Source organism: Stegodyphus dumicola, chromosome 6 (assembly GCF_044657685.1).
Source record: "Stegodyphus dumicola isolate Sdum_Otavi_A_Nest chromosome 6, ASM4465768v1".
NCBI lineage: Eukaryota > Metazoa > Arthropoda > Arachnida > Araneae > Eresidae > Stegodyphus > Stegodyphus dumicola.
Window position 1 is genome coordinate 56,027,484 of NC_140773.1, and position 27,775 is coordinate 56,055,258.

General features: G+C 32.4%; 1 protein-coding gene across 9 annotated transcripts in view; it reads left to right on the forward strand.

The window, feature by feature from the left end:
* LOC118188395 (semaphorin-1A-like) overlaps nucleotides 1-27,775 on the forward strand; it is a 905,788-nt gene that overhangs the window by 135,045 nt on the left and 742,968 nt on the right. For 2 of the 9 annotated variants that reach the window (XM_035358817.2, XM_085818328.1), the window contains exon 2: nucleotides 4,779-4,819. The exons of the other annotated variants lie outside the window; for them this stretch is intronic. The gene's annotated coding sequence lies outside the window, so the exon portion shown is untranslated. The remainder of the gene's footprint in view (nucleotides 1-4,778; nucleotides 4,820-27,775) is intronic. 9 annotated transcript variants of the gene reach the window in all.

A 27,775-nucleotide genomic window follows, 5' to 3' on the forward strand; every position in this document is an offset into this window, starting at 1 on the left:
CAAGACGAAGTGTAAACTCAGGAAATAAATAGAAGAAATGTGTAAAAAACAATCGAAAAGGAGTGTTCCAAGCAATGGGAGTTAAAAAGAGAAGGATAAAAACCTAGAAGGGTAAAAAAAAAAGCTAAAATATCGAAATTGGTAGCAATCGTTCCTCTTTGCAAAGGCGACCTATACCGTAATATCGTTCCCCGTTCGAAGGACTCTCTAGGGAACCATTTAGAACATTTCGATGGATCGAAAATGATGTTTTCGAAATTCTGGAACGTCCGTCCGTCCTCGCTATCATTCGTGTCAAGTCGAAGAGCATTAACGGAAGGAAACTTTCCAAGTAATATTTGTTTTTCCCAACGAAGAAAGTTTAAGGTTGCCTTCCTTTTCGATCGGCCATTCTTTTTTTATCGGACAAGTGAGAGAGGTCGAGCTTTGCATTTCCAAAATTTATCTCTTTCTTAGTTTTTTTCTTATTTATCTAAATCGTAGGAAAGCGTTCAGATCGTTTTTACCTCCTCATCTGTCTACTAAAATTACTTCGTACGAAGGGGTCTTAGTAATCTAGAGTTCATTCCTTATTTCTAATTTAAAATCTAAATAATTATTTGAAAGATTTTATCGATACTGCTCTTTAGATAATGATCTGGATGATATTGAAGTATCGAAAATGTCTAGTAAGGACAGCAATTTAATCTAAGTAAAAATATATAATTCCATTCCAACAGGTTCATTTGCGCTTGGATACAGCAGGTTTTGCAAAATTTATTTCAAAATACACTGGTAGTCACACTTTAAATTAACATTTTTCTCCCCAATAAAGTACTTTGAGTTTAATTGGAATTGAGTAACATTAATAACAAGAATAAAATCTGAGAAATCAGATGCCTTTGATCAGCTACATACTTTGCCTGATTAAATAATGTCTGCTGCTAAAAGAACAGAAATTTCTCACATGTATTAAAGCTGACCCGTTACAACGTGGTTGAAATCACGAAACATATTCTAGAATTCCAAATTTTATTTTCAGCTTGTCTAACTGGCTGCATAGCGTCTTCTTGGTTTTTTAAATCTAAGGTAAATGTGAGCCATTTTCCTGTAGAAAGATTTCCACCAAAGCGTCATGCCCTTCTTTGGCAGGGAGCCACACCGTGCTTTGCCTTAATCAAGTAAGATCATTCTAGGCTCACAGGTATTTAGATCACCTCCTCCAAATCAATCATGCTTATAATGTATTCTTGAGTAAGCTCTTGTGGTCGAATTAAATTCATATGACCGATATGGTGTAGAACCGACGCTGGTACAGAACCGATACCTAGGTCTGACCGATCCTAATTACTGGTATTATTGACTCGATAAAATAGAAATTTTGATGTCACAATGAATAAGATGAGTAAGGCACGTTTGTCCCTTGCACCACTCAGTTCTCGCAAGAATAGGATCCAGACTGGTTTACAATAAACCGACACCAGTGTGACGAAGAAAAAGGAAACGATGACACTAGCGTGACAGGACACAGCTTACAAAGGCACTGGTATGCCAAAAATATTGCATAATATTAGCCAAGGATTATAATTAGTGACAGCGCATAAATCCAACGCGAAAGTCTTTGGTCTAAATTATCATTTTTAGCGTACTCTCATAGGAATACCAGCACAAGGCTGGCACTGGCGTAGGGTCGAAACAGTTCTTGAATGCCTACACTGACAGAAAGTCTCTTGGTTTTAACACATTGTCAAGCCTGTACCTCATTCCGTTGTGGGGGAACCAACGAGTGACCAGCTAAAGCCGTGGCAGCTAATGCTTAGTCCCAGTTTATACTCTTGGAGACTGAATTGACTGCTTCATATAGTTTCCGTGATTTTTCTCACATGAATACAAATATAAGCCTGTTCTACTAGGGAGGCAACCTCTGGAAATGTTTCTTTCCTAAGACAAATATTTTTTAACTAAGAAACTAATCTCAAATCTTTCATTTATATACTTTTGGAATGCGTTGGCAAAGAGAGCCAATGATGATAAGACAGACGGAAGGGAAGATTTGCAATTATCGAAATAATAAAATCTTACAAACATAAAAAACACAATTTCAGGAGCCAGAAGACATTAAAAATCACACTTGTCCAAGACGAAGTTTTTCAAGTTGCTTCTACGTTGTTTCATCGAATTGCTTTTGTTACGTTTTATTTTTCGGTCAGATTTCGCTGCTTGCATATTTTTCCAGGCTGAAGAATGTTGTTGAAGTTTTCTTTACCATTATTGAATTAGTTATTTGGCTTCGTGCCGAAATCGTAAGTGATGGATACATTTTGATACGAAAAATGATAACAGTAGAAATTTTCAGCGAAATTATGAAACACCAAGATTATTTTGCATGTGTTTAACTTTCTCTTACATTTATCTTTGTTATCCTTTCTTCGAAACAGATTCAAAAGATTTTTCTTAGCCCTTGTGCGTGTTTAGTAACAGAAAAATAAAATAAATTCGTGTGGACGAAAAATCCAAACTATTTTTAAACACGATCATCGTAAGTAGTTCTTGCTCAAATGACAACTGAATATGCAAGGTAAAAATTTTGTTTCTGAGTTTTGCAACTGTCAAAAATAACTCTCCATTGCTCTGGAATTCTGAAAATTTGTTTCGAAGACAATTAATTCGTGATTAAAACTAGAGGGAAAGATTTTTAAAAAAAAATTACAAATCGGATGAATAGATGTCGACGAAGAGTGTTTTCCAGAAAATCAGAAGATTACTTCGAAACAAATAGAAGAGAATGTAACATGTCTTATAAGATTCTTAGAAGGATAATGATTTTATCTGAAACGCAGTGGTCATAGCATTCCTTTCTAACTAACTTCACAAATTATTATTTGGGGAATAAATTACTAATAAAATGATATTAATTTGCTGAATGCTGTGCTGTTAAATTTGAGAACATGAACTTTTAGTAAACAGAGATGCTTCTATAACCAAAACATTGGTGAATTATTTTAAATTCAAAGTATTCAGTATTTATTGGACAGAATGATGCTGATTTAGAAACTGAAGAACTCATAAGCTTTTATTTCATTTCTGTAATTTAAGCCCACCAGCGGCCGAGCGGTAAAGTCGCTGAACACTGGTAGTTCGGTCTGAGGTTCGAATCCCGCGAAAGGGCTGGCTGCATGGGCGTTTTCGTGGTTTTCCCCATGTGTAACGTGTATACGAGCTAGTTTCCCTTAGAAAGTCCTCCACGAAAAGCATCCCTCCCCTTAGGCAGATAGCCCTCGTGTGCTTTGCCATAATTAAATACACCAACACCATTTCTGTAATTTAATTATTGCAAGTGAATTATGGTAGGAAAACTATACCATAATTTCTTGAATGACTGTTATAGAATTTTTACCTCCTCTTTTTATTCAATAAATGGTGTTAAGATTTTTAATCTTTGCTAAATTCAATTATTGGGTTAGCCATAAAAAATGACATTTTTTTAGCTGAAATTAAAGTCCGAGGTGGGACAAGATAAACTACATGTACCAACTTGCTATGAAAGGATGTTAATAATTTTACTTTGTTCTTATTCTTAGTGCAAGTTTTTAAAAGTGCAGTTCGATTTTAACAAGTGTTTCTTCAAGGTAAATAGAAATAATAAAAGAGCAATTTTAGTATTTTTGCTTTCTGACTTCAATTAAACAATTATTATCAAAAACGTTAATGCCGTATATGAGTATCCGAGTATAAGCGTAAGCTATTGACAACGGTAATTCCAGAAATTTCGATCCGGAAACTATAGCCCAGAAGATAAGCCTCTTCCTGGAAGACCTGTAAAGCTTCGAACAATATACAATTGGTAATTAGTATTAAGAACTAGCAAAGGATAAAGGAGCGTATATTTTAGATTAAAAAAGACCTTTGTTTATCTTAATTTTGAAAAATTAAAATAGTGTAAAAAATCGCATTATTTATCGGATAACCCAATCAGTAGTTGTATACATTTCATTTACTTTGTAGGGTTTATATTTATTTTAACTAACATTTATTTTAAGCTATCTTTCCTGTCAAGCCTTTACTTTCCCCTAGAATTGCCAGTGCTAGAGTATATAAATTGTAGTAGAACGCGCAGAGTATTCAAATTTTAGAAGAAGTAATTTGAGTTAAATAGAAGGGAAACGAGATTTGTAAGTGTGCTTTTTGAATCACGAGCATGAAGGTTGCTAGTAAGAAATTTAAGAACCGCGCGTTTCGGCCTGTGTGCCTACTTCGGCAGTTAGTTGAATCTTTCAGCTTCTTAATCAGAAAGTTTGCTGAATCTCAGCTGTATCTTAGAACGCGGTTAAGATAGTTACAATTATAGAGCCTCGTAGATAGTGACTTCGTCATTCATTTTAGTTGTACTTTTCTATTTTTGTGTAACCGCCGGGTCCGCGTAGTTTGTGAGCGTCGAGTGAACGCAACTGTGACTTCTAAAGTTAAATAAAAAGGGAGTTAAACCCTTCTTAAGAGTCTGTGTAATTTCCAGTTCATAGCAGTCAGACAAGTTGGGGCCTCTCAACATCACAACTTAAATGGTGTGTCCCGGGCAAAAGCACACATAATGTACAATTAACTCTAGTTTAAGATTGAATTTTACTTAATTTAAAGACTATTAATTATTCTGTCTTTAAAAATCAGCACATAAAAACCTTATTATGGGCTGTTTTTAAGCATTGATTATACTATTTAAATACCTATTATGTCTAATAAACATATTGATATTTTGTTGTTGTTGTTCTTGTTTATGCTGATATTTTTTTTTTATCTTTCAGGTAGGCAAATGTTATTTTATTATGCCGAAGAATGTAATCTGGTATGTTCTTTACTACTTTTCTTAATAATTTCATGCCCCATTTGTTAAATTTTATGACAGTTTTTAACGTTATGGCATTCTTTATATATATATATATATATATAAGCCACTCTATAAGTGACACCGTGTTTGAAGAAAGGTGGAATTTTGTTTTTATTAAGAGTTTTTACGTCCTTTTAAAATAAAGGCTTCGTTTATTTCGGATATAAAATAATACTCTGTTTACAGAAGTGAAAGTAAAAGCAAGAAATGTTTCGGATAATGCCATCCTGTCAACAAATATCCATCACAAAGGGAAACAGTTGCAGTGAATGGTATCTACCTAATACACCTTTCTCTTGCCTAAAGCAGTTTTCTCAAGCTGTGTTTGTTTTCCACTCCCTTGCTGAGAAGAGTCAAATTCGGCTTTTTAGCTTTCAATTCCTTTTGAAGTTGAAATGTCTGATTGTCATTCGATCTCAAAATAAGTTTTTGATTCCTAGTTTAGCACGGAAGCGGAAATGGGCGACCACCGGATATTTTCTGATCTTTTTCGTGGAAGTCTAGTCGTGAAAGGAAACACTTCCATTCAAGATCATCTTCTGTAAATGCCCCAGAGGGAATTTGTGTGTATTTATATTATACTTTAAGCAAGGACTACTTAGAGGGAATTTCCACTCAAAAAGGGAAAAAAAATTCCACTCCATTTCCTACTTCATTTTACTGTTTTTCACTTTTATTTTAAACACACATATGGGTTTTATTCACAGTATTATTTATTTGATTTATTCTTCAAAGTATTTAATTTTCTTATTTTTTTATATTCATATTAATTTTTGTTGCTTTTATTTTATTCATTATTTATTCATTTTTTGAAAATTATATTTTCTTGGTATTTTCTTTACTTATATATCGGAAAATCCGTTTGTCCTAAACCAGTTAAATATTAAATGAAAATTGTTTCAGAGAAGTAATTTAGGTATCTAATTAAATATTTTCCGTTTGAAAAAATTAATTAGGTACACAGAAACGTTCACTTCAATAAAGCCGTAAGGTGCCTGAGGCTGCAATCATCTCGGTTATGAGTTTTGATACCCCATAGACGTATCTGCGGAAGAAATGCTTCGAGACTTCTGAGTGATGGCGGAAGTTATATTGAAATATGTTGATTAACTAATCTTGAGTTTAAGGGATTTATTTTCTCTCAGAATTTCCCTTTGGATTCTATTTTACATTGAAAACTTTATTACTCATTTTTCTTCAATAAAATCACCTCTCATCTCTATGCTTTTCTTCATTAATCTTCACCAGTAGCTAAGTGGTTAAGACTACTGGATGCTGTAAACATTTTCCTGGATTCGAACGGTTGATATTAGCGGTTTTTCTCCATTTTTATCTGAACCCAGTTTTCATGAAAAGTTCATTAAAGTTTCATTTATAATGAACCTAGTTTTCATTAAACGTTTTCTATGAAGGCATCTCTCCAACTAGGCAGATGGCCCACGTGTGCTTTGCGGCATTAAAATAATTTAACATGTTTCTTCATAAAACGGATCCCGTGACAAGGATACACGCGCGAAAGTTGTCTTCTTTCAATTACTCAGCTGTTTATAGACTGCCTGATAACATGTTCTTGGTGTTCCAAGTGTTTCCAATTTAATTGCCTCGATTTTTCGAAGAAATCACAAAATAACTCGTGTTAGATCAAAAGGTTTTCTTTTGATTTATTTGGATTATGGCAGAGGACATGAAAATTATCTGCTATGAGATGGATGCTTATGTTAAGGGACATTTTAAGGGAAACTGGCTCATATTCACATACATATGAGAAAAACCACAAACTTTCATGTGGCCAACCCGTTCTCCGGGACGAGAACCCGAGTCAAACTATGAATATTCAGCGGCTGTACTTGTCTGTCGCTGAAAGTTCTTTAAATGAAAAGAATCAGGTGGAGTTTCTATGAGAGGAAAATTATCCTTAATTATGAGGGCTATAAGACACAGATTCAGCTTTGAAGAAGATATATCAACAATAATTAGATTGAAGTTCTGCACTGCTTAACATAAAACTGAAAATATTAATCCTGGTATCTAAATTATTTTTACAAAAATTAATTATTTTTTTGACTTCGCATATGAACATTTTGAAAAGTTTCAGTTGGTGCAATTATTGTTAGTCCAAAAGGGCGTTAGACCAGAAGGGCTATTAATTTCGCTTTGACATTTGCGTCTATTCACTTTCTGTGTTGATTCACTTTTTAAACTGTTACCTCCAACTACCCTGTATTATAGTTCAAGAAATTAAATAATGAAGAACCTACGTAAATGTATCTACAAGCCCTAATTTGGAATTTGGAATTTGTTTTATTATCTATTCCTTTTTTTGTCAGAGATTAAAAATTTTTGATTAACAAACTCAACGATTTCAAAGCGAGGAATGGCAACACTGTACGAAAAAAAAATTGTCTCCACCGAGCGAGACTGTGTATTGGATAAGCTCGTTTTAAAATTATTTTGCGATATTGCTGTTGAACTGAATTTTATGGTTTCAGTGCAGTGCGAAGAACATGATATTTAATAAATAAAGGTAACACACAAAATGTTAAAAAACGCCCCTTTGGGCGTAATGTAAGATCTGAAAGCTTTCAGATATTTTAAAATTTATTTTTGTGACTTATCTCACTTGTGTGAATCAGAACAAGCCTGCGAAATTCGTCTTGGCAAGAAGTGCGAGACTGTCTTTGGCAACAGTCTTGAGTTTATCCAGGTGACAGTATGACTTTTTTCACTCCCGTCCAACAATATTTATGGAGAGCACCCTTGGGAGACGAGTCCGAGGTGTTTGTACAATTTATTTAATTGTACAAACACCTCGCCTTCTTCCCCTATCGCAACCTCTCGAGAGGACTTTCGGCTTGCCGTATATTTAGTTTCCCCATGCTACACAGGCACTATACATTTACAAACATACGTGCCTTCACCGGAATTCGAACCCAGGCTCTTCGATATGATAGAGTCAGCAACCGGGTCGGTTGGGCCACGGTTGCAGTTATTCCTTATCTTAGTTTTTTTTTTTTTTTTTAATTCCTAAATGCGTAGCACGGAACTGATACTAAATACGTAGCATAGTACTGGTGCAATTATTCCTTATCTTGGTCTTTTTTTTTAAATTTCTAAATGCGTAGCATGGCACTGATTCGTGCATTAAATTTTTTTATGAAGTTGCAGTAAAAAAAATTGACAAATCAGGGCGGGACGGGAAATAAGGATTTTTCTCCTTTAATTTTCATGTGTGAATTTGTCTTGCCTTCAACTATCTTAACTAAATTTTCTTCGTATCTTTATTAGTGAAAACAATGCTACAAAAGTATTTTTCTAATCCAGTTAACTTTCAAGCCTTTTTTTATTATTTGACTAAATTGTACAAAATTGTGTTAATAAGTAATTTAGTTAAAATTAAATCTAATATTAAAAATTAAGTAACGAGGAACGAATTTTACATGATAAAAAAGTATGAATTTTATTTTACATAATTTATTTTGCCTAATATTATATTTTTATTTGTGAATGTGTATCGTCGTATTTGCTAAGGTATTTTTCATTCAATTATCTTATTTCCTCTTCAATTAAATTTTAACTGAGAAGGCATATCAATTAAGATAATCTTATCTCCTAATAATGCTTAATAATTCCATTTTCTTCTTCCCTGCAGAAAATTAAATAAGTATTAAAAAATATTATAAGCTTGTATCGGTAACGGGAACCTAATGAGCTTTTAATTCCTGTAGCATAGATTTTTGTAAGTGTCATGAAGAGGTATTGTAAGCTGATTTTTAAAATTAATTTTTTAAATAGAAAATACTTGCTATTTCGGAGCAGATACACATAGAAAATATTTTTTTAAAGTTATGTAAGGCCATTTAAAAGCAATCGTAAATAATTAGAATGATTTACCCTGCATCAGAGTACTTGGTGTTTAATTTTAAAAAATCAAATAAATGGATAATAAAGAAAATGTGGGATAAATTAAAAATAATTCAGTTGTGTTTTGCTCCTTTATTTTATAAATCAAACGTAGTGCATCGGTACTTAATTTACGAGTATAATTGATTTTGAAATCCGAAAGAGAAAACCGAACATTTTGATTGATGGATAAATATGTTCGTATGTTTATTTTCTTATTAACCAGATACTTGCTGCTTGAAAATTCTCAAAATAAATTAATTTTTCTTTTAAGATTAGAAATCTTGATTAAGTTAAATATTTGAGCTAAATCTCAGGAAATTTAATGTCCATTCATATATTTCAAGAGCATTTTGCAGGCATTATATACGCAGTTGCGAGTATTCAACACACACACACACATATATATATATATATATATTAATTTTAAGAAAATATATGACAACAGCCAGCACATGCTATTTGAAATACCTTGGCAGTGTATCTAATACTCTCGAATCAGAGTATCAAGGATTCGTTTAATTAAAAAAAAGTGTATATTTACGTTGTTCTTTGTGATGTGTGCGAACTGTGAAATTTTGAGTTTTTGTTGTATATGAAACACTAAATATCGCTAATTAAAGTACAGTCTATTAAATGTAAAGAATGCATTATTAATATATTATTATTATGGACACATATACATCATTATTAATTTTCGAAAGGAATTAAAGACTTAAACATGATCATTTGATCAATTCTTCAGACGATAGATCTGGCAGCGTAATTTTCAAACCGTGGTATTATTATTTATGTATATAGAGAATATTTTTTGTTTTCCTTCACAATTTTTAATTTTTACTATTTTTCAGAGATCTAAACTTTTGAACGAACAGTTTTATATGTCATTCTTAAGCAAATTTTCCTTTCTTTTTTTTTTTTCTTCTTTTTCTTTCTTTCTTTCTTTTTTTTGGGGGTGGGTGGGTGGGTGGGTCTCCCTAAATCCAGTCCTTCTACTTGAGTTATGAGTACAAATAGCGTACACATTTTTAGTGCATTAGAGCTCAGTACTTGTTACTTTCAAATATTGATAAAAAACATATGATCTCTAGTCTAAATTTAGCGTGACAAAAACACTTAGCTTTGTTCACCCTCAGTGTTACGCTTTAACAGTGTAATCCCTGAAGCGTTTAGAAGTATGAGCTCTCGTTTTCTGTTTCTGTATTTAGCTGCGTATTTGCGAAGTCTGAAAATGAAATTTTCCCAACATTTCAAAAGTCTTGAAAGAAATAATGTAGCGTTGCTGTTGTAACTGGAAGTTAAAGTCATGCAGATCATACTAGACTACTTGTGAGTTACCTTAAACAACTCAAAAAATAAATCAAGTTTTTAAATTTTTAAATAAATAGGTTAAAATAAATCACGTTTTCGTTTGCTTCTAAATATAACGGAACAGGCGGAACTTTACAGACGAAAACGTCTGCTAATGTAGCAGACAGTTAAATTCAAACATTGATAACGAAGTCTAAGATAAGCTATATCAATAATTACCAACGCGTATTTTAAAACATCGGCTAGCGAGATGCTAAAGCCGGAACATAATTTCTAAACAAAGTAGGTGAAAATAACTAACAGTGGACGCAAGACCCTCAGCTAAATACACACAAACCTAATTTGCATTCTGGCGAGGGAAACAGAAAAGAGAAGTTATAGTAAATATTTTAATCATAATAATCAGTTAATTAACATTAGATACTTTACAATAATTACATTTTCTTAATCCAGAAATTTATTATTTTATAAGCCATCCACATCGCAGTATGCAAATGCATTCTACATTCAGATTTTTTAAAAAGTATTATTATGCATTTGAGTTAGATATTCATGTTCAGTATTCCCAGAAAAGGAGTTTTAGGTGACCAAATAAATTTTGCAACAAGCGAAAGCTTTTTTAACTGAAGTTCAATTCCGCCTGAAGGCGCACAAAACGAGATTTAATTTAGACTGTTGTGCTAAAGGTGCCTGTTCGCTCCATGAGGTTCGGTAAACCGGGACAAACGCTTTTAGCTTTTTATTCGGCGCTCCTTGTCACGCCTAATTACCTTTAAGTGGCGATTTACTTGTAAAAATAAATACAAAGAGGCACTTTTGGGAAATAGACTCTTTTTGACGCAGCGACTGCTGAAGTATTCTCTAACTCCTAAATTCAAATTTACACCATTGTCTTATCGATTATACGCATGGATAAGCTCAAAAATTTTTCTTGGGCGAAAATTAACAAAAAGATAAAGGGCTATAAAATTATCTAGCATTTTACAGGGCAGATGAATGTTTCAGGAATTCTTTTTTAAGGAATGAATGTCATGATCAATACGTATTTTATTTATCACTGTTTGGTTCTTACTTTCTTGCTCCTTTGCTTGAGATCGTTTTATTTTTCTGACTGATTGGTATTTTAGAAGGATACAGAGCTGAGTGCAATGGAAATTAAACTGTAATTATTATCTAATAATACAAATTAATTTTAAATGTTAAATACTGATGGGATTATTAAAAAAGTTCGCTAAACGCTGTATATTCTTAAATACTGATTCTGGAACATACACTTCCGATTACGAAGCTCCTCAAAATAAAATTGAAAATTTTATGTGATTTTCACAAATTCGAAAATTTTACTTTTTATATCTAATCACTGTAGTTAAAATGCCCAATTAATAGAATGCCATGGCTTTTTAATGAGCTAAAGGCAAAGAATTTTGTACTTTTTCGTGCAAATTTGCAAGAATTTTCAGAATTAATATTTTCTTGGGGCCAGTAATGCAGGTTTTTTTTACACTGTATGGAGCCTTTAATCCCCAAAAAGGAACATTTTAGCCGGGGGGGGGGTTAGTAATTCCTTAAGTTTTATGGAATATTTGATTTTGATCGAAATTCTGCATTGCAAAGTAATTTAATTCAATAAACTTTCCCCTCTTAGTAAAGGTATATATTTATATATTTTGTATTTGATTCATTAAAGATTTATAATCCCTAATTATAGCTTTTTAACTTACGAGGACAATATAAAAAGTAATATTTTATACTTAAGGAATCGTGGCAAAACTGTTTCCTTCAAATCTCCTACTTTATAATGAGAAACTTTTCAAATTGTCAGTTTGGCTCTAGAAGCACCGGTAAGACTGACCATATGGGAACGTTATTATCGCAATATTTCTATTGTTTATGTATTTATGTAAAATTTCATGACATTTTCATGAATATTTTGTTTCTTATTTCTAGTTACCATGATGCTGTCCAGCGTATCTAGTTTGAGAAAGTTCAGTTTATTGCTGAGTTTAATCTTCCATGAGCCTATCAAAAGAAATCGTCATTTAGAACAGGCGCATAAATATATAGAAAAATATAACTGCTTATAGTGCATGGTAAAATATGCAATAATAAAAAAAAAACTTCTAACTGGAAACGGATAATGCTTTTTTAACAATTAAAATTTTATGTTCCATATCCAGCTAAGCTTTTCAAAAAAAAAAAAAAAAAAAAAAAAAAAAAAAAGAAGATTGCAAATTCTCAATATTACAATGTTATATTTTGAAGAATTGAGGAATGTGTTAAAACGCAGTTTCCGCCTTATTCACATCCGGTACATTTTAAAATAATTTCTTTATATAGTGTGCTTGTTTTGAAAAATGAAAGATCGTTTCAATAAACTTTAGTTGCTCTACTAAAAAGGAAACGGTATTAATATCCTAGAAGTTTAATTTTTAACAGCCGCAGGTGTTTGAATATTGTGACGAAAAGCTAACGGGTGATGATGGGAAAAGCTGTCACTTTGAAGGATTCATTGTGCCAGGAAATGTGAATGAGAAAAGTTCGCTCATAGATCCTCAAATTATATCATCGTCCAATAACCCTTGCTTCTGAGAACTAAAAATAGTTCCGTATTTCAGAATGGAAGTAATCAAAGTGATGCAAGTGAAGGCGAAAGTGCATTGTAAACACAGTAATTCAAAACAGGAAATATTTTACGCAACTGTAGTACTAATAGTTTCCCAATCAAAATATTGAGTTTCTCAGCCTTTTGTAAACCAAAAAGGATACCATTATTATCCTAGAAAAGTAATCGCTCCATCGTTTAAGTTCAGTACATCAAATTAAATTGGAAATACTTCAGATGCACTTTACTTAAAAACATGAGGTCAAATAATCAGCATAATGTCTCACACTAAAAGCTTGCAAACTTGTAAAAAGCTTACGCATAACTGAATATGAAATCATAATGGTATCTTGCATAATAAACGTTCCTCATAATAATCGCGTACCTCAGATTAAATGTCTCGTGTAACAAAATCGGTTCCAAGATAAGAAACGCACATTAAATTCGTCCATCATTAAAATGCGCAGCTAAATGTATTTTAATTTTTGCTTTGTTGACACATATAAATAATGAAAGACAACTAGCAAAATGAGGTCAGGTAATCAATGAAGAATTGCAAACTTGCCATGAACTGAGACCTGGTGATACTCAGAAGATAGTTTCATCTTGTGAAAAAGATAATATAATGGGTTCATGCTTACTACGATCATCAAAAATTTTCTGAAGCGGGTGAAAAAACTGACTGTAGCCCAGCATTGGCACCGCAGTTAAGCTGAGATAAACATTTGATTGATAGTGTTCATTATCAGTGCCGTGCACTAATTTACGACCATCTTTAATTTCAGAGAAAAACAAACCCACTTGAACCAGCTTTCTGAAGCATAGACTCGTCCAAACATCCAAACCTTGGTGAAGCAGAAAGGTCAAGGTCAGGTGTGTCTTCTCTCTCGTATGGAAGACTGAGAAATTCATACTTAATTAAACTGAAAACTGTGAGACTTTGTACATAACTATTGTAGTGTAACTATATTTTATCAGCAAATTAGCCATTTTCTAGCATTCTTACTAACATTTAGAAACGTCATAATAAAAGAACATCGGAGAATATTAGAAAATTTAAAGTTTGAACAATTCTGTGAAATTTATTTATGAGGTTTTATCACCTTTCACCATGCCGCTAAAGTACACAAGCGGAATATAGCTTGCCTGAGCGATATCTCTTCTGCATGACATGATTGTATGGTCTGACTTTATCGAAACGGCTGACTTTGTATGACACGATAACTATATATATATATATAAGAAAACAACTGGCAGGATTAGCATCTTTATGCTATGGAGTCATTAGGTTTCTTTTTTTCTTCTTCTTTTTTTTTTTTTTTTTCTTAAAGAAGTCAGGAAGCTGCAGAAATCCGCAATGCACTCGCCGAGACTCGAATCTCTAAACTCTCGAATACCACGTCGAGTATGCTTCCAATTATATCACGAAGGCATTCGGAAAGGAGGAAAAAAATACCTTATATGCTCCCCCCTTTACAGGGAGACTGGGAATTAGGTGAACTAGTCACCAGATCCTGGTGGTGAGCATTATCGTCAACACCTTTTAGTTCGGGGTGGTGCAGTTGTAGAGACGTTAAGTTTTTTTTACCAAACTGAATAAACGCATATTAATGAAACTCTCAACGAAAATAAAATTAAATAAAATAAAATGAAAATGTGAAAATAAAAAAAAATTACAGATTATTATATGTAACAAAACAAAAAAGTTTTTTATTAATCGCTTCCAATCTGTTTAACGCTTGAAACAGAACTTGTCAAGGGAAAAGTGTTTTGAAAACAAGACTTAAAACAAGTTGATTAATGAGTTCCGAATACTTGTTTCATTCCTCTGAATCATTCGAGACTCAAAACCGCTTTTAAGTATCAAACTCTCATTTTAAAACCAAGTTCTAAGAGTACTCCAAATGTTCAGGTCTTTGCCCTGTAAACATTCATACTCAAACACTTTTATTTTTGATTTTTATAACTTTCAATCTAGCAGCACACGCGCAGATTTTTTTGCTACAGTCTCTTTGCCTTTTTAATTTTTAAAACTTCATTAAGGCCTATTCTCAAAAATATAATATATATATTTTGGCGTACGTACGGTTAGTGCTGGGGTTTACTTCCCAAACGCAGGGTGAAAGATTGCAATTTCGAAAGATTTTTTATTTCCTCCTCTGTATTGGAAAGAAATTCCAAATCACGAAATGGTAATAAAGTCTTCACGGATGGCAGAGTTCTTTTCATTTAGTTATTCATAGGTTAGTCAAGCAGGATGATAATAATGGTGTTGTTATCATTCCGTGTCTGATAATTGTGTTTAAATGGATAATGATGAATGACTTGTAGGAGGAAATTCTATTGAGCACTTTCATCATTTGAATTGTTTTTGCTCTCTGTCAGAAGTATGTTATTTATTTATCTATTAAGTACTGTGGATAATTGTGTTAGAAGAACGTGTGTCTTCTTATAGTTATACTCTATTTTAAGAAGGAAAATAATAGGTTATTGAAAAGAACTATTGTTTTCAATTACTTTGGAACTGCTTGATTTCACTTCACTGCATTTGCTTAACTTTTCAAATTTTGAAAGTGTTTAGTGGATACTTCTTTGAGGTTTATAAACATTAAATTATCATAACTGTTAATCGATTCTTTCTAAAATTTTCTTCTACAAAGTGTTTCTGAGATCGGGCAATAGAAACAAAATAATTCACCTACATTCTTGTAATACACTGTTATACGTAATACTACAATACTATATGCATTAGTAGTCGCCAGCTGCTATACGTTTGAAGGCCAATTTCAGTTATGGCTTGTAGTTGCTATCTGTACAATATATTATATTTATATTTTAGAAGAATAAATATTGGTTATTTGAAGATTGTTTTGGTATTAATTTCAAATAATGTTTGTAAGAAGATAATCTTAAAATAGTTAAAAGCATGACAAAATTTACATATTCAGAAATTCGGTTATATTAACCTGGGCCGCAGAAAAGGAACCCGAGAGCTGCATTCGGTACACATGCCACCAGTTGCCTGTCGTCGTGGTCAGATTTTAAGCAAGACAGAATAATGAAAATCATAATTTTAATTAAAGCACTGCATTGGGTGGAATTCTAAATGAGTTTAAACTAAAATAATCCATGTGTTTTGTAATACAAAAAAAGTAATACGGATTAATTTTAAGTATTAATTGTAATAGTCCATGTATTTTGTTATGTTTCTTCCTGCTTTCGTTTAGATTGAGTTTTGCAGCATATAAACGTTTATTTCTTGCAAATTTATTTTTGATAACTGAAATTGCAGATGCTGAATAAATGACATGATCTGACCAAAATATTCGGCGAAGTTATAGCCCAAGTACACATTCTTTATCTGCTTTCATTTTCCAATTAAACTGCTTTCCCAATAGGCTCAAGTGGTATTATCACTTGTTTAAAATTATTTATCCAATTGGTACAGGCTTTCGAAGGCATGGGCCACCGACTTAAATGCATTCATTACAAGACAGACGTCGTTAGTTGGCAGGGATAGTTTTACGGCGCGCTTTAATCCTTTTCTTCTAATCGGGGGGAATTTTTTATCCACACTTGAGAGAACGAAGCACCAAATAAGTGAAAAGAAAACAACCAGCATCTCCGAAAATTAACGAAACTCGTTGAATTCGCGCTTTGGGTTTACGGAGCAGATGTTGAGAGTCCCACATCTCATCGATTTTTTAACAGCGCCGTTTTTGGGCTTCTTTTTAAGACGGCTTCCTTTGCTTATTTACTTGTTTATTTTTTCTTCTGCGCAGCCCTCTGATAAATGATGTTAGGTGTTCTAGGTCATCGTTCTTGCTGGAGGGCTAAAGCGCGACTATTTTTTATTGTCTTAATTTTTTTCTTAACTTCTTCTTTTACTTTGGAAGATTCTCTCGTTTTTTTAATGGCTTTCCGCCGAGTTGAGTACCACGGGTGAGCGAGCTTTTGCAATAAAACAGAGAAGTGGCATGTCGTCTTTACGGGATATCTGACATCGAATCTCGAAAAGAAAAAGAGAAGCTCGAATGCAATTGAGTGGAGTTGATGCAAGGATGGACGCAGTCATTAAAATGATCATGCTTTTTAACAAACTTTCATTTATCTTCGAGGAAATGCTTTTAAAACTGGTTAACTAGACGCTATTTACATTTTGGAATCTCACAAGTGACATTCATTTAATTCAAGTGATGACGAGTTATGTTTGCTCTAAGCCCTTCGCGACTATAACTTTTAAGTTGGGAGCTCGAATTACATTATTCCTCATTATGTTCCAAATCAGCTTTTCCCTCTCTCTCATTCTTCTTTTGCGATGCTTCTCGTCATAACTTCCAGCCTCACCAGTGGTTGAGTAGATAAGGCCATTGATCATTGGTAATTTGTCCCGAGCTCGATTCCAGATACCTGAATGAATTAGCTGTGTGGAATTTTAGTGGCTTTCTCAAATGAGTTAATTTCTTGTAAAAAGTTATCCGCGAAGGCATTACTCCGTGAGAATTTAATAATAGTAAAATAACGTAAACTAACTAAATTTCTTTACTTCTAGATAGATTGCAAATTTTTAATCGTAACTGTAATTTCTGCTTAAGGAGATTTTAACTCTCGAAGGTTGATGCTTTGATGGTTGGCGTGCTAAACGAAAATTAATCATTGGATGAAGAGCATGTTTCAGTAACGGGGTCATTAATTTGTCTTAGTTCTGGCAGATGGCACTCTCTGACATCGATATTTGGTCAGAATTTTTCATAAATATATATTTTAATCTTACAGTTTGCAGAGAAAGCGAATTTTATATCTGGCTCATAAAATCCTTACCTATGCGGTGTAGCTTATTATATTACATAACGCTACCCCGAGAAATTCAGAATTTTACTTGGAAAGAAGGCTTTTGCTGAAGCACTTTAGCATTGCTGTGAAATAAAAAATCGTAAATCAAACAGTGACAAGTCCAGGATTACCTGTGTAAAACATTGACGAACAAACAAAAACTTCCGAGGTAAATTAATCGCAAATAATATAAATAAAGAAGCATTTTAGTAAATGTCGCTGGTAAATAAATGTTTGATCTACTTGCGAAAGCTATTCTCCTTTTTTTTTTTTTTTTTTTTTTTTCTTCCATTTTGCTTGTTTGAAACTATGTTCAAGATATATACTAAAACTACTTTATTAGGTTGACAAATTCAGATGTTAAGATAATTCACTGAGAAGCGGAATTACATTATTTTTCAAAAGTTACAAAAACATAAATAAAGATATCCTAAAAATTTTGAGTTTCATGTCATCATCTGTTTTCCGTCAATGCATAACTTGAAGGAACATTCAACTGTTATTACTAGACAAGAGATTTAAAAAGTGAAAGAGGTGACAAAATCATTTCCGGTAACAGAATATTGTAACGTCCAGAATTTCAGTGATCACTAATTGTACAAATCTAGCACAGAGGTACCTGCCAGAACTTGGAAAGTATTAAGACCTTTTTGACAAAATAACTAGAGTTGATTCGATAGTATAGTCTTTCGTGTCAATTGTCAGGCAACAATAGTGAATCGAAAAGTCCAAGAATAGGTTTGATTAAATTGCCCGTCTGCCTTTTTCACCTAAAATGGCCGGAGAAAGCGAAAGGAAAAGAAGCAATGTTCGGTACTGAATCAGTTAGGGCGAGCGGTAAATAAAACGTGGGCGTGGACTTCCCTCCTCTTGTTTGATGAGCGGTCATCGGATCCCCGAGATGGCCTCGCACCTGTTGGAGAGTTCAACGCCACCTGTCTGACTCACACACACTCTTTCACCTGACGACCGGTTTTCCGTTACGACCAGACATCATGCAACTACAATGGCCGAGAGTTTCAATCGCGGCCGCCACGCTTGGCTAACGAGTGGCGCATGGTTCGGCCGACAGACACATTGCCGAAGGTTACCATTGTTATCTCTTAACCAGCGGAGGTGGTTCTTATCGCCGTGGAAAGGAATTGAAAAAGAAACTCATCTGTCCTAGTCATTACTGCGATCGATGGAGCTTGAGCAACGTGTGAGATGAAACGAAGAGATTCCGAAGTCACGAGATTCTCTTTCTTTCACTGATCCCATTTTTAGAACAAAGTTTGTTTTCCGGACTGTTTTAATTATGGCTTTGAAGTTGCGTCATGTGACTGAGATTTGACGAAATAATGCAAGCTTGGATTTTAATCGCTTTTCGAAATATATGTAAAACATCCCGCTCGAATTTCTGCCACTGCGCTTATGAGAAGATATGAAGAATATTAGACAAATAGTAAAGAAATCTGCTGCATAATTATTGCTTTTTGTTAGTCTTAACAATTATTTGAGGTAACCGTATAAATCTTCATGACAAAAAATACTATTTGATTATCCTGCTTATTGCAGCAATTTTGAACATAGCCCACATGATGATTTATTTCAATCTTCAGTAATATTTTCTTATCAGCACTGTTTCGGTCTGCTCAAAACAAATCATGGCAAAATCTTGCTTTGATAGTATATTAGAAGATACAAAGGAATTCGTCTCTAATATTCTTTTTAACCTTTATCAGTCGAAATCATAGCAAAACATAATAGCTCGCATTGTACCTATGAGATGTTTTAATAATGCATATGTATTTATTAGCATTTTGAACAATCATTATGTTTTTAATCAGTAAACCAATTATTAATTAAATAGAAAAGTAACTATTTTATATTAACAAGCAATTAATACTTAAGCATACAATTAACACACACAGAAATTAATAATTTTAAATATTTCCCTTACACTGATAAATACTACTTGTGCTTATAAAATACCAGAATAAACCTGTGCTTATAACATATTAGAATAAATTTATTCTTATTGTTATTTATTGTAAGAATTCTTATTATTTATTGTAAGAATAACTTTGTTTTGAGGTCCATCCCCCCCCCGATGAGACATTTATTAGTCCAAAGGGATTTGAATCCCGAAGGACTATTAGTTTCGTTTTGGCATTTTGCGTCGGACTCATAAATGTCGGTTCACTTTTCAAACTGTTGCCACAAAATGTTAGAGTCCTGCATTATATTTGAAGAAATTAAATAATGAAAAATCTGCATAAGTGTATGTATATTTCTCGTATTGTGATAAAACAACGGTACATAGAGTCATCGAATTTTGAATAACGTAATCCTCCAACGAATATGAGCATGTGGAAGACCAAATTTGAAATTTGTTTTATGATCGATTTCCTATTTTTTAAAACTTTGACGAATTTTTGATTAACAAACTCAAGGATTTCAAAGCGAGCAATGGCAACGATATGCAGAAAAAACATTTTTATCTCCAGCGCGTGAGTCTCTGTATCGGAAATTCTAAAGATATGCTCGTTTTAAAGCTATTTCGCGATATTGCTGTTGCACTGGATCTTATGGTTTAAGTGCGAGGAACATGATATTTAATAAAGAAAGGTAACACACAAAATGTTAAAAAACGCCCCTTTGGACGTAATTTAAAATCTGAAACATTTCAGATTTTTTTTTTTTTTATTACATTTAGGGATTACTTTAAGTTTCTAACAGCTATTTTTAATTTTGAAATCCTTTCTTTTAAATTCTTGTTTTCCACCTACAACTCCCTACCAGAATGAGTTTTCAGTATCTCGTTTTATGTAAATGAAGTAGAACCAGTATTTAATGAGGGGTTCAGTCACTTCCATAGAAGAGCTCAGAAGTTCTCAGTACAGCGTGTTTTGTCTTCGGGCCACGTCGTTGCTTTAAGCCTATCGTACTACGTTCGATTGTAGTGTTATGTGCGTATTAGTATTCGCCGGTGAAGTTTAATTGCGGACCAAGACGGTTAGTCACATCTGTACAGCTTTGGTTAAATTGAGTTGGTTAGCATTAGTTTAGCTCCTCATTTTCTATCTTAAGTTAAAGCCCAAGTGGCTTTCCTGTAAGCCCGAGATGGGCCGTCTGTCAAATATTTCTTTGAGTAAATAAAAGAGTATTTTAAGCCTTCCTTGGACTTATATTTATAAATGTAAATTCTGCAGGGTTCTAGTAGCCAAGGACATGTAAACTTTATTGTTGTTGTTTTTATGTTATATTTGAATTGGAGAAATACCTTTTCCAGACATAACCATACACCGAATAAAACCAATGCACGTAGAGAGCATAGAAAGAGCAGTCAGAAACAATCAACAAAACGTTGCATAATCGCTTAAAAAGCAGCTGAGCGAAGCTCTACTCAGCAGATCTACCCATGATCATGCTAATAAAGAATATGATATCATACAGGAGTGAAAACAATCACAAATGCTCATGTCCCAACTCACAAGCAGTTTTATCATAATAAACACTTATCAAGTGTATTAGGAGTAACTTAAGATTAATATAAAGGCTTTTACATGCTTGGTTATTTATTATTCGCTTGGCTATGTAATAATGTTTTGTTGAAAGCCAACTGTTTGAAATTTACACTTCATATTCTAAGCTGCATTAAGGAAATTTAGATGCTAGATTTAGGTACATTTTCATGCATGTTTTTAAATTCTTCAAATTTTCATTATTACAGTTCGAGCAATGTTTAGAATCGACAAGATAGAAACATAATTACTTCTTTGTCCGGTTACATTTTTTGTACAGATGGCTTAGATTTACTAGTGTACTTTGCTCCATAAATAATATTATTTCTTCGATATTTATCTGTGGTGCGAGATATTATTAGTTCAATTTTTATCAATAGAAAATCAAAACCGCACTCTTTGATGGTAGACAGGCTAAATGCACTGTTAAGACGGCAGAAAAATAGCTGACTGGTAAAGAAACGTTGAGTCAGTATAAACAATAATAAGCACTATGTATTAATTCTGATTACGTGTGCCATTTGAACAATAAACATTTTATAATTCTCTGTGAACAAACAAATGGTTCGTTGTGGGAAGAAGTGCAACAGGCGCTCCGTCTGTTCCTCACATAAATTAGACGTTCTTTTGCCTTCCTTCTACTTTTTAATCTCATCGGAATATATGAATGACTCATTCTCTTTAATCCAAAGATTGAAGCAGCTGTTCACTCAGTTGCAGCTGACTGTATGTCTGCCAAAGTGTAGTAGTGTACCACGAATTCAGTTGGCTTTTGACGGCCATGTTTCTTTTAAAAAAGTACTCGACGAGAAAGGAGGGAGATTCAAAGGCATGTATGTTATCAGCTATCGGAGAATTTCTTCTTCGTACGTCGTAAGGTTGTTTTAGATTCTGTTTTTCAAAATAATGTGAAAATTTTAATAGTCGAAACGGCCGTAGGAATTTAAAGAAAACAACAAGAGAATTTTTAGAGAAAATAGCATCGAAATTTTAATTATGTGAAATAAAAAGGAGCTTTATTGTAAATACATGAATTATGTTTTTGAAGAAAAGATGTTTCTTAAAAGAAATTTAATAAAATTTAAACATCTTAAATACCTAAAGAATGCAAAATTTCGTTTTAACTTCCTTGTACGAAGTAAAATAAGTACTGCAATCGCGAAAATTTTGGGTATCGTATTTCAAAGGAAATATCCATTTTAAGCATTTCCGAATCCATTTAGACGATTATTTTACATCACTTCTACAAGTACGACTCCCCCCACCCAAAAAAAAAAAAAAAACTCTTTTTCCAAAACGCATTGGAAAATGCATTTAAAATGGATTCAAGAGGAATTTTTAGTGATATCCGTATCTTATGTACATATGTATGTATCTCGCATAACTCAAAAACGATTAGCCATAGAACGTTGAAATCTTATATATGGAACTGCAATAACATCTAGTTGTCCACTTCAATTTTATTGCAATGAACAGTACCAAGCATATGTATGTAATGAAAACAAATTTTAGAAGTACTGCTGTAGGAACACCGAGACGTAAAAACGCAGAGATACTGATGGCAAAGCACTTGAGAGCATAAAAAGTAGATCCATATTGAAGAGGAAACTTCGCAATCGAGGCGGATTAAATTGCATTTTTATTTAAACTAACATTTTTGGCCGCAATTTACTTGGCACTCTAGTCGTGCCCATTCAAAAACACTTTACACTTTAAATACTGTTGGATAGGAAGAAAGCACAGAGATATAGCGTCATTACATTAAGAGAGGCAGAAGCTAAAGTTCGCAGTTATCCAGTATGGAAGCCCACCAAGAGAAGGTTTTGGTTTATGTTAGGAAGGCTTCAGTTCTCAAAATTTTGAGTTCGTGTTCCGAATTAGCTACGTCGTCAATGTTGCATAATAAAAATTATCACAAGTTTGACTCCACTGCGACAAAAATTTACCAGTATATTTAATTTTAAAATTTGCAATTTTTTGATGACATTTTAAATTTGTCTTTAGGAATTGATTGATTAAGTTAGAACAGTTCGAGGAAATAAGATTAAATATAGTGCAGCAAAAATGTATATAATTTAGTAGCCGTGTATAATTTAAGTCATGTGTCCACATCAAAATTTTTTAAAATTTAATATTAATTTTTATATTTAAATAAAAAAAATTATAAATTTTATATTTTTTAATATTTTGTTTCTTTATTTGTTTTGTTTTAGCATATAAAATTATTTTTATTACAAGACAAGAGAAAAAATAGAAGGAAGCAGAAGTTACATAAGCATATAGTATATCATATAAGCATGTATGACTTTTAGACATAAGCATATATTCAGGCATTAAAATTATTGTATGAGTTTAAATATTCATGTTAATTTTTTATATTTGTGATAATAAATTATAAATAAAAATTTGCAAGGTTTGATTAATAATTCACTTCTTAATGACAGTCGAATCTAATTTGAATCCGTATATATTTTTTTTCAAATGATATAGATTTGTTAAATAAAATATTATAAATCATTGACTGAATTTCACACTAGAAGTAGATTATGTATGTGCAATTATTACAACACAAAAAGGTAAAAAAAAATTTCTTTATAGAGTGCATTAGTGCCATCAATAAAAATTTAAATATCTACATAAGAAGCGCTTTATGTATATAGTTCTAAAAATGTTATAATTCTAAAAGTAATAAGAATTCTTTTTTATTTTAGTATCCTGTATGCACACTGAAGAAGTTTCTGTAAACGAAATTGTTATCTTTCTATCCTTTAATTATGTTAATGAGAGTAAAATAAGATTTTTTCTCCTAAATCGAAATAAGGTAAAAATTCTTTTACATAACTATTTTGTACCATTACCATAATAAAATATCAAAATCGTGTACTTCATTAAAAATTTTGGACAGAATATTTGGGAGGAAAAAAGGAAAAGCACAAGAATGAGATAAAATTTAACGATATTTAATTAAATATTTTGAGATTTAACAAAGTACTTAGTTAGGTATGTGTGTACTTACTTTTCCTTTTAATTGGGTAAATAAAGAAATTTTTGTTTCGTCTAATTGGGCAACCATGTTGTCTAATTATTTGCTATTATGGAAAACTTCCCAATACTTTTCTTCTGGATTCTTGTAAAATTCACCAACAAAAAGGAGAAAAAAATTCTGATTTGCAATATAATAAATTTACGGATAAAATAAATAAGTATTGTTTAAATTTACAAATTAATTAATTTTTGATAATTTAATAAACTGAATGTTTTTTTTTTTTTTTTTTCCAAAATGTGGATTTTATGTATTTAATTTGAATTAATGTAACTAATTTTTGAAATAGTTTATTCATAATATATTGAATTGAATTTTAATTTTATTAAATTAAAAACAAAAATCTAAAAATCTGAAAGTTTTCAGATTTTACATTATGCCTAAACGGGCGTTTTTTAACGTTTTGTGTGTTACCGTTATTTATTAAATATAATTTTCTTCGCACTTAAATGATAAAATTCAGTTCAACAGCAATGTCGCAAAATAATTTTAAAATGAGCATATCTTTAGAATTCCGGTTACACAGTCTCATGCGCTGGAGATAAAAATGTTTTTTTTTTTTCCCGTAGTGTTATCATTGCTCGCTTTAAAATCGTTGAGTTTGTTAATCAAAAATTCGTTAAAGTTTTACAAAATATGAAATAGATAATAAATCAAATTCCAAACTCCAAATTTGGGCTTCCAGATGCCCATATTCGAGTGGAAGCGTACGTTACTCAAAATTGGATGGCTCTAGGTACCGTTAATTTATCACAGTGCGAGAAACGTACATACATTTATGCAGGTTCTTCAGTATTTAATTTCTTTAAATATAATACGGGGCTCTAATATTTGGTGGCAACAATTTGAAAAGTGAACCAACATTTACAACGCAAAAGGCCAAAACGAAATTTATAGTTCTTCTGGGCAAATTCCCTCTTTGGTCTAATAATTAAAATGTATTTTCGCTTATCATAGGATATCTATAAAAACTTTTGAAATAAATCTATTATTTCCCAATAGCAAATTTAATGTGATTTGAAATAATCATTGCAATCAGATTTAGGAGAAATGCCTTTTTCCTCTTCCAAAATACAAAAGTTTCCTTGAATAACTTTCCGTCCTCGTTCAAAGTTTAAAATCTGAATTTTTTCAAAACTATTAATAGCTAAGAGAATTTCAAGAGGTTTGTAAAATATTTCAAAGTAAATTATCTTTCTTTCGCCTAGCGAATGAATTTTCAGATACTTTCATACCTCTTGAGAACATTAAAATAACATAATGTGTACTATTCCCCCCAAAAAAATGTTAAATCAAATTTTTCAACTGCACTGTTTTATTGCACAAATTCTTCTCCAAAATAAGGTGGAAAATTACATTTTATTGAAAACATCTTTTCGGAGAGTGTAAATCCATGAAAACATTTTCAGCCGCCGTAACATTTTTTTCGTCTGATTGTAGCAAATGAAATCACTGGACAATTTTCGTCTATCAGAAATGTGAAATTCTTCCTGCAAATATCTGGATTTCAGATTACCTGGTATTTTGCAAAAGAAGACACCGAAATGTCATTTTTCCATCGAAACGAAGACATACCTTTTAAAGCGTTCGAATCAATCAACCGTCTCAAGGACAGAAGTAAATGGATTTCGCGCCTTTTCCTTCATCTCGAAGCTTGTCTTCCAATAAGATTTCATGTTTTGTTCGCCTAAATATTTTTTTTTTTTTTTCTTTCGCCTTCTGTCACTCGCTATGCAATGGGCTTACAATTTTCGCTTTGTCTGCGACTATTCGAAGAAAAATAAGTTCGATTTCAGATTTGAAACTCCAATTCCCCCACAGCTGTTGCAATGGATTTGAGTTGATTATTTCCATTTTTGTTACCTCATTATTGGCTGATTTTTTTTAGAAACGCTATGATATGTCAAAAGCCAGCGTCAAATGAGTGTATTTTTCATTCAGCGGAAGAAATTATGGATGTGAAAATAAATAAGAGCACATTATTTCATTTGAGGCTAATGTTTAGGAAATAATAAACAGTGCATGTTGTTATTGCTTCTCACAAAAACTTAAAGCAATTCGTTAATGGATCAATATATGTCTTTATAATCAGCACATATTCCTCACGCTGTTATATAGGTATAAAATATTATTGAATTTTAATTGATTATATATTATGATTTTGATCAAATGTATATCAAAATAATAACATATAATCAACAATCATCTTTAATATTATGGTTTTGATACTGAAACAGTGGGTTCTCACCTATTTTTCTCTTGCATCCGTTTCATCATTGTTAGAAGATCGCCTTTTCTTCCCTTTCCAAAACTCAAAAAATACCGCAATATCCCGCTTCTTTCAGGTTTTTCACTTCCCGCTTTCTTCAGGTGGCAACAACAATTGTGTCATTTCAAGCTTTTATTTCCCCCTTCTGCAAGTATTCTGGATGAGAACATCAAAAATCGTAGCATTTCAGCCTTTCTATTTTTAAGCTTTCATTATAGTTTGTAGGAAGATTAAGGTGCATAAAGATCACTTATTTCAGCCGGAAAGAAAGACGTATGCAGACTTTGTTTGACTATCACTATGTAACTCTGAAAGGCAGATAGTTGCAAAAAATCCCAGGAAACGTGCGATGCAGGACAGTGAAGAAATCCGTATTGCCCTCGCGAGGATTCGAATTCCGGACTTCCTGAATAACCGTCGAGTATGCTTTCCAGTTACACGACGAAGGCATGCGAAAAGAGAGAATACCAGAAAATACCTTAGAATAGTTTATTATTCTTTTCTACAATAAAAGTTACATTTTAAAATTCAATAACGTAATAAATCTATTTAATTAAAAACTGTGATAGTTGTACTTCTCACGATTTTCATGATTCTTTAGAATATTACATTTTAATACAGGTTTAATGCTGGCCAAATCCTCAAAAGTTTTCATTTTTCTATTGCGATGTGATTTTTTACTTTCGATATTTTAGTTTTCAAGATTTAGCGTTCTGTTTTAAGAAAACAGTAATATTATATCGTACTCAAGATTTAAAAACATGTTATTTTCTGTGTTAGGCATAACTACGAATATCATTAATGTTTTATTTAAGCGAAGTCTAGCGAGTCAATGGGACATCCCTTTATGTATATATTTATATATCATGGCCAAGTGACTTCTATTGCTTTCGGATTTCACGTTGACCCTGAATGAAATGTCTGAAATGGGAATCGTTTTTACCCAACACATCTAGACAAACCGAAACGGCATGATTTGTAAAAGCGACTCATCTGGGAAAGCCTGAAATAGAACATAAGCGAAAATACATGTATATTTATTTAGATTTAGATTAGTTTTTAACGGCACAGCAGGAAGCATGTGGTGTCATGTTGATTGCATTCCCCCTTAAAATTATAACATTTCCTCCTTTTGAGAACCTTTATACTAAAATGTTTTTAAAGTTTAGACCATTTTTATTGTGTTCAATATGACCTGTTTAAGAGCATTAATTAATAGTATCTTGCGCCTGACTTTCAAAAATAAATTACTGTTTCATAATTAGTTTAACAATTTTCCAGAAAGAGTTTTCTCGCAAAACTTCTAATGCTTGTCCCATATTTTCCGTTCTCTTTTCAACACGCAAAAATCGCAGTACTGCTTAGGGAATGACAAAGTTTTAATAGCAGTCAGACTGCATGAAATATAAAGAAGTTTGCTTTCCATTGTTAAATTTCTAAACATTGGTTC